Source organism: Pogoniulus pusillus, chromosome 31, assembly GCF_015220805.1.
Source record: "Pogoniulus pusillus isolate bPogPus1 chromosome 31, bPogPus1.pri, whole genome shotgun sequence".
Taxonomy (NCBI): Eukaryota; Metazoa; Chordata; class Aves; order Piciformes; family Lybiidae; genus Pogoniulus; species Pogoniulus pusillus.
In genome coordinates, this window is record NC_087294.1 from 9,159,914 (window position 1) to 9,176,028 (window position 16,115).

A 16,115-nucleotide genomic window follows, 5' to 3' on the forward strand; every position below is an offset into this window, starting at 1 on the left:
TTAGAGGTTCTGACTCCATTGCCAGCATAGATATAGGCAATTTGCAGAGAAGAATGGAATATCTTTTTCCCATATGCACTGTGGTTAGAACAAGTAAACGGCAGTACAGAAAAGTTGCTTCACATAGGAGAAACTAAATTTAGGGGAGTGAAGTACTGAAATAGATAGGCTATGATAGGCTGTGGTGTCCCATTACTGACTATTTTTAAATGTATGTTTAGGCAACCGTCATTCATGAGTGCTTCTGATACAGATGATCCTACTTTGGAGCACAGAATGGATTTCTGAATGCCTATTTCAATCCCATTTGTTCAATTTTCTGCATTTTACTATCAGTCTTATCAATATTACACTGCGTTTCATGAATAAGTGCATTCAAGTTTTGCTCACTGTCTTACGTAGCTTATATCACAGAATCATTCCAGTTGGAAAAAGCCCTCAGGATCACCAAGTCCAACTGATATCCCTACTCTACAAGGTGCACTCTAAACTGTATCCTCAAGCACCACATCCAAATGAGTCACCAAGTCCAAATGTGTTTAAAAGTCAACCAACTCCTTGAGCAACCCATTCCAATACTTGACCACTCTTGCTGGGAAAAAAAAAGTTTCCTAGTATCTAGTCTAATCTACCTTGTCACAGCTTGAGGCTATTCCTTCTTGTTCTATCACTAATTAACCTGTGAGAAGAAAGTAGCAGCAGCCTCTTCACAATCTCCTTTCAGGAAACTGTAGATAGCAATGAGGTCTCCCCTCAGCTTCCTCTTTTTCAAACCAAACAGCCTTCAGTAGCTCCTCATAAGATTTATTGACCAGGCCCTTCACAGCTTCCTTGCCCTCTTCTGCACTCACTCCAGCATCTCCACATTCCTCTTGTAATGAGGTGCCCAAACTGAACACAGTACTCAAGGTGTGGCCTCACCAGAGCCGAGTGCAAGGGAACAGTCACCTCCCTACTCCAGCTGGACGCAACATTTCTAACACAAGCCAGAATACCATTGGATTTCTTTGCCACCTGGGCACACTGCATGCTCCTATTGAGTTGTTTGTCTATTACAACCCCCAGGTCCCTTTCTGCCAGCCAGATTTCCAGCCACACTGCCCCAAGCCTGTAAGCTTTTCTTGGGGTTGTTGTGGCCCAAGTGCAGGACCTGGTATTTGGCCTCACTGACACTGACGCATTGATGGTATCTGTCCAAGCTCCTCTGTAGAGCCTCCCAAACCTTATGATGATCAACACTGCCACCTAACTTGGTGTCATCTGTGAACTTACTGATGGCACACTCTATGTCTCCATCAAGGTCACCAATAACGATGTTAAACAGAAGTGGTCCCAACATTGAGCCCTGGGGGACACCACTTGTGACTGGCCGCCAGCTGGATTTAGCTCCATTGACCACCACCCTTTAGACCCTTTCATCCAGCAGTGCTTTATCCAGCAGAGCTGTGTTCATTCAAGCCATGAGCAGTCAGTTTGTCCATGAGAATTCTGTGGGAACAGTGTCAAAGACTTTTTGGAAGTCTAGGTAGACAATATCCACAGCTTTCCCCTCATCCAGTAGCTGGGTCATCTTGTCATAGAAGGAGATCAGGTTCAGCAGGCAGGACCTGCCCTTCATGAACCCATGATCACTGGACCTGATCTGCTGGTTGTTCTCTACATGGTATGTAATGGTATTTCAGATGAAGCTCTCCTGAAGAAGCTAGAGGTTACTTCAGCCTTCAGGAATCATGTGGCCCTCTGAAAATAAGAGGTTACTGTGGGGTTTGTGATGTAGATGCTTCTTGGGTGAAAAGATAGAAGAGGCCTAAAGCACTTATGACTGCAGTTTCTACTGAGACAAAGAAAATCTCAAATGAGTAGGTGCATATAAGGATGAGAAATAGGATGCATGCATGTGCACAGAGGACTTTGGTTACTTCTGCATAACCACATGTTTCCATGATGGGATAGGGAGGACTGCTGAGAAGAAATGGGCTCCACCTACCAAAGAAAGAAGGGAAAGTTTTAGTACAGATTAGCTAATCTAATCAGATATGTGCTAAACCATCCTATCAGGCTGCTGAGATGAGTGTCCAAATAAATGTGACTCACAGTGGCCTAGACAAAAAAAAAAAAAAAGCTGAAAAAAAGGGAAAACCTTGAAGATTCTTTTCAAAATATCATTGGAGAAAGAAGGAGAAAAGAGCAAACAAGATAATGCTCAGCCTAAATGTCTCTATACTGATGTAAAATGTAACAAAAATAACAGAAGGAGCTAGAAAGCTTAATGCAAGATCAAAATTACAACTTAATTGACATAATACAGATATTTGGTAAGGTACAGTTATGTGACTATGTGACTGGAATACCAAATGGCACAGCTTGCTCAGGAACAAGAGGAGGGGAAAAGGTGAAGGAGGCTGTGCCACATATCTGACTTGGATATGCAGAATGCAGTAAGAAATCGATATGGAAAGTCTGACTGATAATTCAAAGAAAAATAACGTAGGTGGTGTTGGGGAATATGCTGCAGATGCAGGCAGATCAAGCAGGTAAATCTTTGTGTTAGCAATTAGCAGCATTTTCTGAAACACAGAACTTTGCAATAATGAGCATTTTAATCATGCACCTCTTGGAAACATCTGGGCTGGACTCAGACATCTTAGTTCATTCTCTCCAGAACAGGTGTTGAGACTACATTTGGGGATCCCTCACATTTATGACCCTACCCTTTATAGCTTTCCTGCTTGACTAAGCAATTGATTTGACTTCTTTTATAGGCCCAGCTCATCTCTGGAGGCACTTTCATATTTGTCTTTAGCTATTCTGCCCTGTCAACATAAATGGCACATCACGACATGCTATCTCCTACCATGGAATGGCATTCTTCTTCTCAAATCTTCTACCCACCCATTGTGGCCTTTGAAAAAGATGTTAGAGAGGCTGCTTAATCTGCCTCACCCAAACCAGACTCCATATACTCAGACATACTCCCTGAAACCTAAATATTTACATTCATCCAAGTGCCACTAAAAATTAATTTGCACATGATCAAATGGTAGGCACTGTGCTTGGGCAGGCAAAAAGATGTCTCCTTCCTAAGGTACCTTCCATTTTCTTTATTTCTGCCTTGGACATCTTTAGGAAGAGGTCCACACCTTTCTCTTCATATTGCTGACAATGACATCTGAGGCAGTATAATATTTTTTTAGAGTGTGAGAATGATAAGTGGAAAAAGATGCATCCTTTATAAGCTGCTACCACTGCTGAATGAGTTCATAAATTCCCTCAGCTCCAGCCAAAATTGCCCTGATATGCAAGATGGGAGATGTTTCAGTAACTCTCAAAGGTATTGCTACTTTTCCTTAGGTCATGAACATGTAAGTGAGGATGCTGAAGATTCTGTGATGAAACTTGCCCTTTGTTAGGTCTGTTGCAGCTTTCTTTGATGGGATGATAAAGGTGAAGATCTACTGCAGAGGCTAAGTCTTCTGTAGTCAAGAAAAGAAAGGAAGGGGAGAGTGAACCATCACAGTCAAAGCAGCATATTGCCAAGGAAGTTTATGCTTATCCACTCCAGGACAACAGATGCAGTACCCTTGTAGTTTATATATTACGTTGGATATCTTGCAGTTGGGAAACTTTTAAAGGCAGATTACTCCAGGCTGAATCATGTGAGATGGCTGGGTAAGTGACCAGATGTGGATGTTCTGTACCTGCTTATTCACAAATTAATCACAGAATATTAGAGGTTGGAAGGGACCTCCAGAGACCACCAAGTCCAAACCCTCTGCCAAAGCAGGCTCCCCTAGGGTAGTCCACACAGGAATGCAACCAGGCAGGTTTGGAAAGCCTTCAGAAAAGGAGACTCCACAACCTCTCTGGGCAGCCTGTTCCAGGGCTCTGTCACTAACTGTAAAGAAGTTTCTCCTCCTGCTGGGGTAAAACCTTATATTTTCCAATTTGTAGCTGTTGCTCCTTGTCTTACTGCTGCTGACCATCAAAAAGAGAATGGCCTCATCCACTTGACACCCACCCCTCAGATACTTATAGACATTGATAAGATCTTCTTTCAGTCTTCTCTCTAGCCTAAACAGCCTCAGTGTTTAGGTAGTTTTTCAATCTTGTTAGAGATGAAATGAATGGCTAGAAGCAGCCTTGGTGCACCTTCTGTGGAATAGACTTCTTATAGTTCACTTCTGCTGGGATCTGTGCAGTGTTCCTGTGTATTTACAGATAGCCTTTGTGAACTGTTAGATGTTGCTGGCTAGAGAGCAGCTGGGATTCAGGATTGTCTGGAATGACCCAAGGCCAGGGTGCAGAGGGCAGTGTGACTCAGACAAGCGTGGAGTTAGGTAAAGGCATGATGTTGGTTGGAGTTTGGTCCCCAAAGGAGGACACAAATTGCTGATGTGACTGTAGACGTCATTTATCTGACTCATAAATCTAGTGCGCTGGTGCATGGTTTAGACTTCTGGACTTGATCTCATCTGGAAAAGTACTGCCACAACAAGATCACACAGTTCCTGAGAAAGATGTCTACAACACAAGGATGCTCTCCAGCTTCTTTATATTTATCTGTGAATTGTTTTGTCTGGCTTTCCATTTGTGATCCTACCTATATATTGTCAGAAGTCTTTTCCTGTATGATCTAGAAATGTAGCTGTTTTCTGGCAAGTAACTTTCCTCTGACCACTCCCTATGCCCTACCAGAGTGCCCAGTCTTTCCATCAGCATCTGCACTTATCTGAATTGCTGAGTTTCTTTTAGCTTTCACAGAATCACAGAAATATTTCAAACAGAAAAGACCCTGAGGATCACCAAGTCCAACCCTACTATACAAGGTTCACCCTAAACCATATCCCCAAGCACCACATCCAAACAGCTTTTAAACGCATCCAGGGTTGGTGACTCAACCACCTCCCTGAGCAGCCCATTCCAATGCCTGACCACTCTGGCTGTCAAAAAATGTTTCCTAATGTCCAACCTACCAAGTTGCAGCTTGAGGCATTTCTTCTCGTTCTAGCACTAAGTACCTCTGAGAAGAGACCAGCAGCAACCTCTCCACAATGTCCTTTCAGGTAGCTGTAGTCAGCCATGATGTCTCCCCTCAGCCTCCTCTTTTTCAAACTAAACAGCCCCAGCTCCTTCAGTTGCTCCTCATAAGATTTATTCTCCAGGCCCTTCACCAGCTTTGTTGCCCTCCTCTGCACTCACTGCAGCACCTGTCTCTCTCCTTAGACAGCACAAAGCCCAGGATACATGCACAGAAGAAAGGTCTCTCTCTAAACTGTTGCAGCTCAATTACAGTTCAGGAATGTCAGTTTGAAAGTGGCTGCGACTAACTATTGTGATCTGAGTCTAGCCGTTTTAATGGGTTCCCATATAATCTTGGCTAGCCTTAGACTTTGGCAAGGGAGAACACAAAGGCATCTGGGCAGGTGGAGGGAGGGAGGGAGGGAGGGAGGGAGGGAGGGAGGGAGGGAGGGAGGGAGGGAGGGAAGGAAGGAAGGAAGGAAGGAAGGAAGGAAGGAAGGAAGGAAGGAAGGAAGGAAGGAAGGAAGGAAGGAAGGAAGGAAGGAAGGAAGGAAGGAAGGAAGGAAGGAAGGAAGGAAGGAAGGAAGGAAGGAAGGAAATAAATTCACACAGTATGAGCTCTGCGGGCTTGAGAGTCCCCAAGTAACAGTAGGTGAAACAGGTACGGAATATCTATGCATTATTTGTGATAAATTTTCTATCAAGTTTAGGGACAAAGTACCAAAATAGAAGGCTATTTTTGAGGTTTATAAAAGAGTAACATGTCAAACTACTACTCTGTAAAAGTTATATTGCTCAGTATATTAAAATCTATAGAAAAAGAGTAGGGTCCCAGAACTTTAGCCTGGTTTATTTTAATCTAAGAACACTTAGAAGCTTTGAAGTGTACAGCCAGAGAAGAATTTTGGTTAGAAATAATCTTTAAGATCGAGTCCAACAATTAACTAACTCTAAGAAGTCTGGTGCTAACCTCCTGTCCCTTAACATCACATCTACACACCTTTTAAAAATCCCTAGGGATGCTGATTCAACCACTTCCCTGGGGAGCTTATTCCAGCCTTTGAGAACCTTTTCAGTGAAGGAATTTGTTCTAATAGCCAATCTAAACCCACCCTAGTACAGCCAGAGGCTGGTTTCTCTTGTCCTGTCACCTGATGCTAGGAAGAACAGATAACATCCATCTCACTACAACCTCCTTTTGGATAGCTGTAGTGAATGAAAAGGTCTCCCTTCAGTCTTCTCCAGACCTCACTAACCTCACTTCCCTCAGCTGCTCCTCTTAATACCTGTTCTCCAGACCCTTCACTGGCTTTGTTCCCCTTCTCTGGACCTGCTTTATCACCTCCACATTCTTCCTGTAGTGAGTGGCCCAAAACTAAACACAACACTCCACGTGTAGCCTCACCAGTGCTGAGTACAGGAGGAGAATCACTTGCCTGGTGCTGCTTGCAATGCTGCGTATGATACAGGCCAGGATACTGCTGGAACTTTGTCACACAGCTGGCTCCTGTTCAGCCAGATGTCAATCAACACTCTGAGTTATTTCTCTGCTGGGTAGCTTTTCAGCCACTATCTGCCAAGCCTGTGGTGTTGTCTGGTGTTGTGACCCGGGTGTAGGACCTGGCACCTGGCCTTGCTGAACCTCATACGGTTGGCCTCAGTCCATCAATCCAGCCTGACCAGATCTCTTGTAGAGCCTTTTTACCTCCAGCAGATCAACACTCCCTCTCAGCTTCTACAAACTTTCTGAGGGTTCTCTCACTGCCCTTATTCAGATTGTAGATAAAGATATTCAAGGGAATTGCCCCAGTCCCATGAAACACCACTTGTAACCAGCCACCAACTGGATTTAACTTCATTTGCCACTACTCTTTGGTCTTGACCATCCAGCCAGTTTTTTACACATCCACTCATTCAAGCCATCTGCAGCCAGATTCTCCAGGAGGAATTGTGTAGAGTTATATTATATGCCTAGGTATTTAAAAATCCTCTCCATTCACTTCTATACACTTCTGTATACTTCTATAGACTTCTATAATAGTGAATGCAAATATCCCTAATAAAATGGGTTGTTTTTTCAACTGAAAGGCTATAGAAATAATTTCTTCTCTATGGATTACTCCACATAAACTGCATTGGATAAAATCATCAGGTAGGATGATGATATAGGGAAAGAGTTCTGAATGTACATTAACTTGAGGCATCTAGAATTAAAAAATAATGGGAAAGTTGAATATCATGTTTATCACAGAATCACAGAATAGGTCTGGTTGGAAGAGACCACAAAGATCATCCAGTCCAACCTCTGATCCAGCACAGCAGGGCCAACAAATAAACTATGTCCCTAAGTGCCAGGTTCACACGCTGCTATATCCTCAGCGATGGCGACTCTATTACTGCCCTGGGCAGACCATTACAGTGGTTTCCTCGACATTAGAGCAGTGATAAATCCCCCAAAGTCAGAGTTGAGCCATGACACTGGTTAGATCACACCTTGAATACTGTGTCCAGTTCTGAGACCCTCAACTTAGGAAAGATGTTGCAGTTCTTGCATGTGTCCAGAGAAGGGCAACAAGGCTGTGAGGAGGCTGGAACACAGCCCTGTGGGGAGATGCTGAGAGAGCTGGGGTTGTTCAGCCTGGAGAAAAGAAGGCTCAGGGGAGACCTTATTGCTCTCTACAACTACCTGAAAGGAGGTTGTGGCCAGGTGGGGATTGGTCTCTTCTCCCAGGCACCTTGTGACAGAGTGAGAGGACACAGTCTCGAGCTGTGCCAGAGGAGGTTTAGGCTGGATGTTAGGAAGAAGTTCTTCACAGCAAGAGTGATTGCCATTGAAATGGGCTGCCTGGGGAGGTAGTGGAGTAGCCAGCCCTGGAGGTGTTTAAAAGGAGACTGAATGAGGCGCTTAGTGCTGTGATTTTGGCACTATTTGAAGGTGTTAGGTGATAGATTGGACTCAATGATTTTGAAGGTCTTTTCCAACCTAATTAATTCTGCAATTCTGTGAGTCATGTTGGCAGCAGTATAGTTTGTGTTGTTACTGCAAATACTGGCTACTGCAAATATAGACACAAAGGTCTACGCTATCTGGAATGAAGAAGCCGACACGTAGTTCTCAGGTATTGAAAGCGAAGGATGAGAAAACATCATTGTGAATGACTCATGTTTGGTTTAGTGATCACACCATATGCAAAAACATTTGTTTGCTCCCTCATGTGACAATTGATTTCAAACCCAGAAAAACTCAGAAAGGTGAAAAGTTTAGTGGTTTACCTCACTTGAAAGATGAAAAACGTTCTTTTAATTTGGCCAGTTCTGAGTACTTCTTTCTTTCACTCTGACCACTCCTAGGTAGGTGGCACAAATTCTCTCTCTGAAATCCAAACACATAGAAAACTTTCAGTCATAAAAAGCAGCAAGATCAGCAAATACCAAACTATCATTTTAATACTACTGCTGCTACTATTTCCCCAAATTCATCCAGTCCTAATTTGTTCAAGTTATTTTTTGTTTGCTCTTTTCCCCTTACTTCTTTTCAGTCAGTGGATTCTGTCATGATGTTTCTGGTATTTTTGAGAGAGTTGGGGTTGTCCAGCCTAGAAAAGAGAAGACTCCAAGGGAAGCTTATAGCTGCCTTCCTATATCTGGAGAAAGCCTATAGGAAAGCTGGAGAGGGGCTTTTTATGAGGGTGTCTAGCAACAAGACTAAGGGAATGGTTTTAAGCTGAGGGAGAGTAGGTTTAGATTGGATTTTAGGAAGAAGTTTTTCAGTATGAGGGTAGTGAGACTCTGGAATAGGTTGCCCAGAGTGGTTGTGAATGCCCCTTTCCTGGAGATATTTAAAGCCAGATTGGATGAGGCCTTGGTCAACCAAGTCTAGTTGAGATGCACCCCTGCAGGGAAGTTGGAGTAGATAATATCTGAGGTCCCTTCCAACCTGAGCCATTCTACGATTCTATGATTCTATTTCAACCTATGTTGTTCCAATCATCTCTGTGTTGTGCTGTATGAAATGCAAGTCAAAACATAACCTCTTTCTACATAAGAGGCACATCTCAATGACACAAAATTCCATTTCCTTAGCATCTTACACAAACCCATCCTTCATTGCTCTACCATCACATGCATGTGAAACAGTCTGCAAAGTTAAAGTGTAAATAGTAAGGTAGAGTAAAAAACATTTATGCAGTAGTAGATGGATTGCTTTAAAAGATCAGTGATGATTTGAAGTTGTTTTCTATGCAATTTGAACTTTAAAGGAATCATAGAATGGTTTGGGCTGGAAGTGACCTCAAAGATCATCTAGCTCCAACCCCCCACCATAGGCAGGGACACCTCCCACTAGAACAGGTCACTCAAGGCCTCATCCAACCTGGCCTTGAACACCTTCAGGGAGGGAGCAGCCGCAACCTGTGCCAGTGTTTCATCAACCTCACTGGAATGACCTTCTTAATATCTAGTTTAAATCTCCCTTTGCCAATTTAAACCCATTACCCCTTACCCTGTCATTATAAGACCTTGTAAATAGTCCCTCCCCAGGCTTTCTGTAGGCCCCCCTCAGACACTGGAAGGCTACTACAAGGTCTCCTGGAAGCCTCCTCTTCTCCAGGCTGAAGAGCCCCAACTCTCATATCCTGTCCTCATAACAGAGGTATTCTAGCCCTCTGATGATCTTTGTGACTCTCCCCTGGACTCCTCATAAGTTTATACTTATGTCATAAGTATACACTTTTCAAAATAAGAGTTTGAAACTGGCATGAATTCATTCAAATGCTTAAAGTGTGAATGCTAGATGCAATAAATAAGAGTCATGAAGACTGTGGAAATATATCAAAGATATATAACATAACATTTCTGTTTGATTGAAGTAAATGGGATTGAAGTCAATGGGAGATGACTTTCATGGATTACACCTCCTGCACTTTATGGTGATACACTGACAGGGACTATATTCAGTTTAGCGTAGAGATACTTTGGTCATTGTAATTTTCACATTTTCTTTACATGGATTCAGAATCTTGATAAACAGGCAAAACAGTAATGTAACATGCAACACATGCACGCTCAGCTCCTCTGGTGAAAGCAGACCCATCAAGGACAAATACAGATTGCTTTGATGTTCTGTCGAAGATCTGCAATTTCATGAATTACAGAATACAGTTGACATTTCGAAGCAGCTTGCTTTGGCAACACTGACAGAGGACAAAGCATTGATTTTCTGACAGCTGCCTTCCCTCCTTTTTCAGTCCTCTAATTCCAAATATCTCTGATCCATGTCTTGACAGACCTTAGGCTTTGTAGGCAACAGATGAAGTCATTACTCCCTTAGTTCCCCAGCCTGCCTATGACCTGGAGTCCATCTTCTTCACAACAGTGTCCTCCAAAAGCATCTCCTCCAGCAACCTTACTGCATCCATTCCATGCATCAATACAAAATGATGATTTAAGAACCTAGGATAATGGAAATTATGGGGGACTGCATAAGAAAATATTTGCCTTACTGTGTCCATGGTCTTCTGTAGGCACAGATTAGCTTACCTAATGCTTAGATTTTATATATGCTTAATGCTATCTTGTTTATACATGTGTACCATCACATAAGTGATGATCTGAAAGTTGGTTCCTTTCCAATAACATGCTATAAAGCTTAGGATCCATCTTTTTCATTTGTTCATGTAGAAATATTATGAGAGGACAATTCTGACGAGACATTGGAAAAGTAAACTCAAATCATTTAAGGGCAGTGTCTGGCATTAGATGGAAGACAGAACAAACATACTTTTGGGGAGAATTATCTGCAGTGCATTATGCATTCATTATAAACTTCTGATTATACAGATGTGGTCTCAAATAAGACAGAATAACAATCACAACAGTAGCACACTGATCTTACAAGATGAGTACTTCTATTAACTACCAGAGGCATTATGTAGTGCTCCAATGATTACAAAGGTACTGTGGCATCCTTCCACCGAATGTCATTAAAGACAACATAGCTACCAAGGCCCATGAGACATGGAACACTGCTGTGTGAAAAGGCTCTACTTTAGAGTCACTTAGACTGAATTTTAAGTGGCATCAAACAGAACCTCAATGCTCCCTGCCACTGCGTCTGACCCATTCTCCTACTGCACACATAGTTTTGTTTTATGCACGGAACTCTTTCCCTTGGACCCCTGGAGTTCCAACCTGCACACCAGGTACTTGGAGTCCATGCTTTGGACTCCTAAGAGACACAGTTCCCTTCTCAGATGCTTGCGATGCAGAGTTATGTACGGTGTAGCTGTCCTTGATTTCTGTGTTTCATAGTCCCTCTGTCTGAATTTCATTTTCAGAGTGACAAGGTTTGCTTGACTATTATCCAGGAGTCTGGACTAGGAAGCACACATGGTTAAGCCAAGCAGGGTACTGAATCCATCTCTCAAAGGTCAATAAATACATACTAAAGTAGTAGCTAAAGCAAGGCTGTTAAAAGTAATTTCTGTTCTATCACGACTGTCAGGTGTTGCTATGTGTCCTGTGCTTCTACAGTTTGGCTCACATTTGAAACTTCAAGTTGTTGTGTAGCTAAGAGAAAACACCCAATCAATGCTCAGATTTGCAACTGTCATGCTTAAAGGACCCTAATTATTCACACTGAAGTGTAATTGCCCTTTATCTAAGTGATACTTTTCCTTGATGACTAAGATCATGCAGTACCACAAAAAATCCAGTCTCTAACAAGGGCAAACATCACATAAATGGAAACTGCTAAAGAATAAAAATGAGTAGAAAAAAGTTTACCAAAAAAATGTATTAAGGAGAAGAGAGATTTTTTTACACAGTCTTAAATCTTTCCAGTGTCCTTAACTTTAAATCCTAAAGACAAACTCTCATCTGTGGGGACATATAAACAGGCTGAACATGACCCAGATTAAAGGCAAAAGCAAGCACATGGCCTGCACTAACACACAGGAGATAAATTCAATGATTCCCAGAGATTAACTCAGCCACACAATGAGGATCAGGAGGGATTTGATAGCTGATACCTTGTTTAAACAACACCAGCATTGCAGACCATTCACACACTGAGACATCCAGCTACCTGACCAGGGTTGTGAGACACCCTCAGTCTAATCAATATGCTTGATCTCTTAACGTGAACAGTGATTCTTATTTCTGAGTCTCATTTCAGACTTACAGAATCATAGAGTGGTTTAGATTGGAAGAGACTTTAAAAATCATCTAGTTCCAATCTCCTGCAACCTTACAGTTGATCAGGTTGCTCAAAGCCTCATTCAACTTGGCCTTAAAGACTTCCAGGGAGGGGGCTCTCACAGCCTCTTTGAGCAATCTGTTTCAGTGCCTTGCCACCTTCACAGCAAAGTATTTTTTTCCCTTTTATCTAGTTGAAATCCTCTCAATTTCAGTTTTAATACCATTATCCCTTGTCTTATCACTACACTCAGATTCACAGAATGCCTTGGGTTTGGAGGGGACCTTTAAAGGTCGTCTAGTCCAGCCCCTTTGCAATGAGCATGGAAATCTTCAACTAGATGATGCTGCTGAAAGGCCCTTCCAACCTGACCTTGCATGTTTCCAGGGATGAAGCTTCTACCAGATTTCTGGGCAGCCTGTGCCAGTGTTTTACCACCTTCAGTGTAAACAATTTCTTCCTTGTATCTAGTCTAAATCTCCCCTCTTTTAGTTTAAAACCACCACCCCTTGTCCTGTCACAACAGGCCCTGGCACAATTTTGTTCACATCCCTTTTATAGGCCCCTTTGAAATACTGAAAGGCTGCAATGACGTCTCCCTGAACTCCTTTTTTTCTCCAGGCTGAACAATGTAAAATCTCCACAGCAGAGGTGTTCCAGGCCTCTGATCATTTTCATGGCCTCCTCTGACCCCTCTTCAACAGGTCCATGGATTAAGAGTCCCTCCCTGCTTTTCCTGTAGGTGCCTTTTAAGTATGGAAAGGCCTAAGTAACGTCTCCTTGAAGACCTCTCCAGGCTGAGCAAGTCCAACTCTCTCAGCCTGTCCTCATAAGGGAGGTGCTCCAGCCCCCCAGTCCTCTTCACAGCTCTCTTATTGACCTGCTCCAGCACAGAAGTCAGAGATCACAGAAACATCCAGGCTGGAAAAGCCCCTCAGGATCATCAAGTCCAACCTAGAACCCTACTCTGCTAGATTCACCCTAAGCCATATCCCTAAGCACCACATCCAAACCACCCTTACACACATCTGGGGTGGGTGACTCAACCACCTCCCAGGGCAGCTCATTGCAGTGCCTGACCACTCTCTGTGTGAAACCTAAACACACTCAGCCTCAGCTTGAGGCCGTTTGCCCTTTTTCTGTCTCCAATTACCTGTGAGAAGAGAGCAGCTCCAGCCTCTCCACAGCATCCTCTCAGGTAGCTGCAGACAGCCATGAGGTGTCCCCTCAGCCTCCTCTCTTTAACCTGAGCCACCCCAGCTCCCTCAGCTGCTCTCCATAGGATCTGTTCTCCAGGCCCTTCACAGCGTCGCTGCCCTCCCTCGGGCCTACTCCAGCACCTCCACCTCCCTCCTGTAGTGCGGTGCCCAAAACTGAATATAATGCCTGAGCTGTGGCCTCACCAAAGCCAAGTACAAGGGGACAGTCACCTCCCTGCCTCTGCTGGCCACAGGAGACGAGCATGTCCTCGTCTTTCTGATGCTGAGGGCCTCAGAGCTGAGCGCAGTGCTCCAAGTGGTGGTCTGACAAGGGCGGAGTAGGGAGGGAGAATGTTCTCTGCCTACAGAGCTCTGTGTGCCCACAGGCACACAAACACGTTGGCATGGTTTGGGTGTTCCCTGCCCCCCCACACTTTAGAAGTTACCCAGACTAGTCTCAGTCGGCTCTAGGAATACAAATGAAGGTATTTATTTGCAGCTAGCACAATGTACAAGCAGATAGTTACAGTATATACAGTTATAGACAGAAATAGACAAGGTAAAAGGTAATACAGAAACACAACTCCCCTCCCAGAAATCTGAGTCCCCAGGAGGGGCTCTCAACCACCCCTGCACCTTCCCCCTGCCCCTCTCAACCTTACCCCAGTCCCAAGGAAGAATAGAGGTTCGGCCAAGAGGTTAAGAAGCAAAGGTGGGTTAGGCCAAATGGAAGGTGAGGTTAGGGAGATGCAGCTCAGTCAGAAGCCCAAGGCAGAGTGAGACAAAATGGCCAGAGTGTTATCTAATGTTTTCCTTTCTTCTTCAGCAAGACTCTGAGGGGAGCAGACATCACCACTGTTTTCCTTTCACAGCCTATGATCTAGTTCTTCTCACCAAAACATTCTACCCTGCTTCAAACTAGCACACACGTACATCCATGCATTTCTTACTCCTGCTCAAAATGTCAATATTTACCATCAGAAAATGCAAGTGGAACTGACATATTCCAAAGCAAGGACAGTAGGTTAGGCACCTGTTGCTTTTCACATTGGCTACAGCCCCGTGGGAACACTGCTGTGTGAAAGTCTCCTTGTTTATTTTTCAGTCAGCTATTCCATCCAGCCTCTGGTATTTCGAGGTCAGAGAATGGCAGGATCATTTCTTACGAAGTTAGCACACACTGGAAGGGAATTAGCTCCAATCCAAGTATCCTTTAACAATATTTGACATTGGCTTGAAGGAGCAGTTCTTTAAAACAAGAGGCTGTTGCACTTTGCATGACAACATCTTCATCTGTACTGACTACTTTCTCTGCTGTCTTGCTTTGATTCGTTTGTAATTACCAGGTAAGCACTGATAGAGGCAACAAGGAATTTCAGTTATTATTTGAGCTGGTATTGAGGAACAGAAGAGATCCTGCATGAAATACTGACATTAGAGCAGACAGCTGAAGATTGGGTTAGCATGAAGAGTAGGAATTTTGACTCAGGGCCTTACATTTTAGGCACAACGTGAAGCACAACCAGGCAGTTCATTATTATTATTTGTTAGGACTGAAAAGTGATGAGAAAGATTTTCCACTGTGACTGGGTGTGGAAGCACTGAAGTCTCTTGAGAAAGCATCTTCTGCCCAAACATAAAAAGCCCCCAGAGACTTGCCTTGCTGAACTTGGATACAGCATTGTAAATAATGATTATGTGTCCAAGAGATCATGTTGAATTTTGAGGTTTGCTGCGGGTCATTCATCTATACCTCATTAAAAAGTTATAGGAGCAAACAAACCTGCCTAGGGTTCGCCACTGTCCCTGTATCAAAAGTTGTGTTCACATATTGTACTTGAACTTTTTAGTGGCATTGCATACAATGAATCTCTTATGTAGTTGCTGTTCTGGGAGAACAAAAGTGTCTTTGCTTATTGTAGTGAATAGACAAAGGAAAGGAGCAGTAAGAGCAAGAAGTAGGCAGAGAAAGCAAAATCTGGTTTGTGTGTTGGATTCATCCTATAACTTGAATTTGTCCTTTACATGACTACAGGAAGATCTCACCGTGTCAGCTCACCATGCCCCTTTCCTCTTAGAATAGAGGCATCTATTCACACCATTCCTTCATTCTCTTTCTTTGGTGCTTTCCCATGCATTGTAGACCAACTAGTGGGACACCTGCCAAGTCCTCTGGGCCCTATGGCTTACACTTATCTGCATCGTCTTGCACTACCTTTCCACCTTCACATCCAGAGTGCTGTAAGAAATAGATTTGAGTGGAAAGGAATTCTAGGACACATAGCAAAGTATGGTGGGGAAGAAAGTGGACAGTCAGGTGTCTCTGATCTCCGTATAGTTCTGAAATTAGAGCCATCTTCTGCTACACAAACGACTCCTGGAAGTCTCTCGAGAAAAAAAGGCAAGGTTTCCAAATCATCAGTTTGCCAAACACAGTGCTTTCTGTTGTCTTCTCTGGCAGATAAAATGGTTTTCTGGTTCTCCCAATCAAGAGGATTCCACAGTTTGGAAAGGGAATGCTGTCATGTATGCTAGACCACCTCAACGCAGGCTATTCACAATGATTTTGTCCATGCTTTGTGCTGCTGCTGAGTCAGCTTAGATTTGAGAATCACAGAAATACAGACAAGATCTCCATGTGATGCCTGAACTGGGACAGCCATTTTGATATTTGCACACCATCATATAGTTGCTTAGAGAGT

At 43.4% G+C, this 16,115-nt stretch overlaps 1 protein-coding gene across 4 annotated transcripts in view; it reads right to left on the reverse strand.

Annotated features, from left to right (window-relative positions):
• Positions 1-16,115, reverse strand: part of PDE7B (phosphodiesterase 7B) — a 391,225-nt gene that overhangs the window by 229,597 nt on the left and 145,513 nt on the right. For all 4 annotated transcript variants that reach the window (XM_064169330.1, XM_064169326.1, XM_064169329.1 and 1 more), the window contains one exon: positions 8,293-8,392. The gene's annotated coding sequence lies outside the window, so the exon portion shown is untranslated. The remainder of the gene's footprint in view (positions 1-8,292; positions 8,393-16,115) is intronic.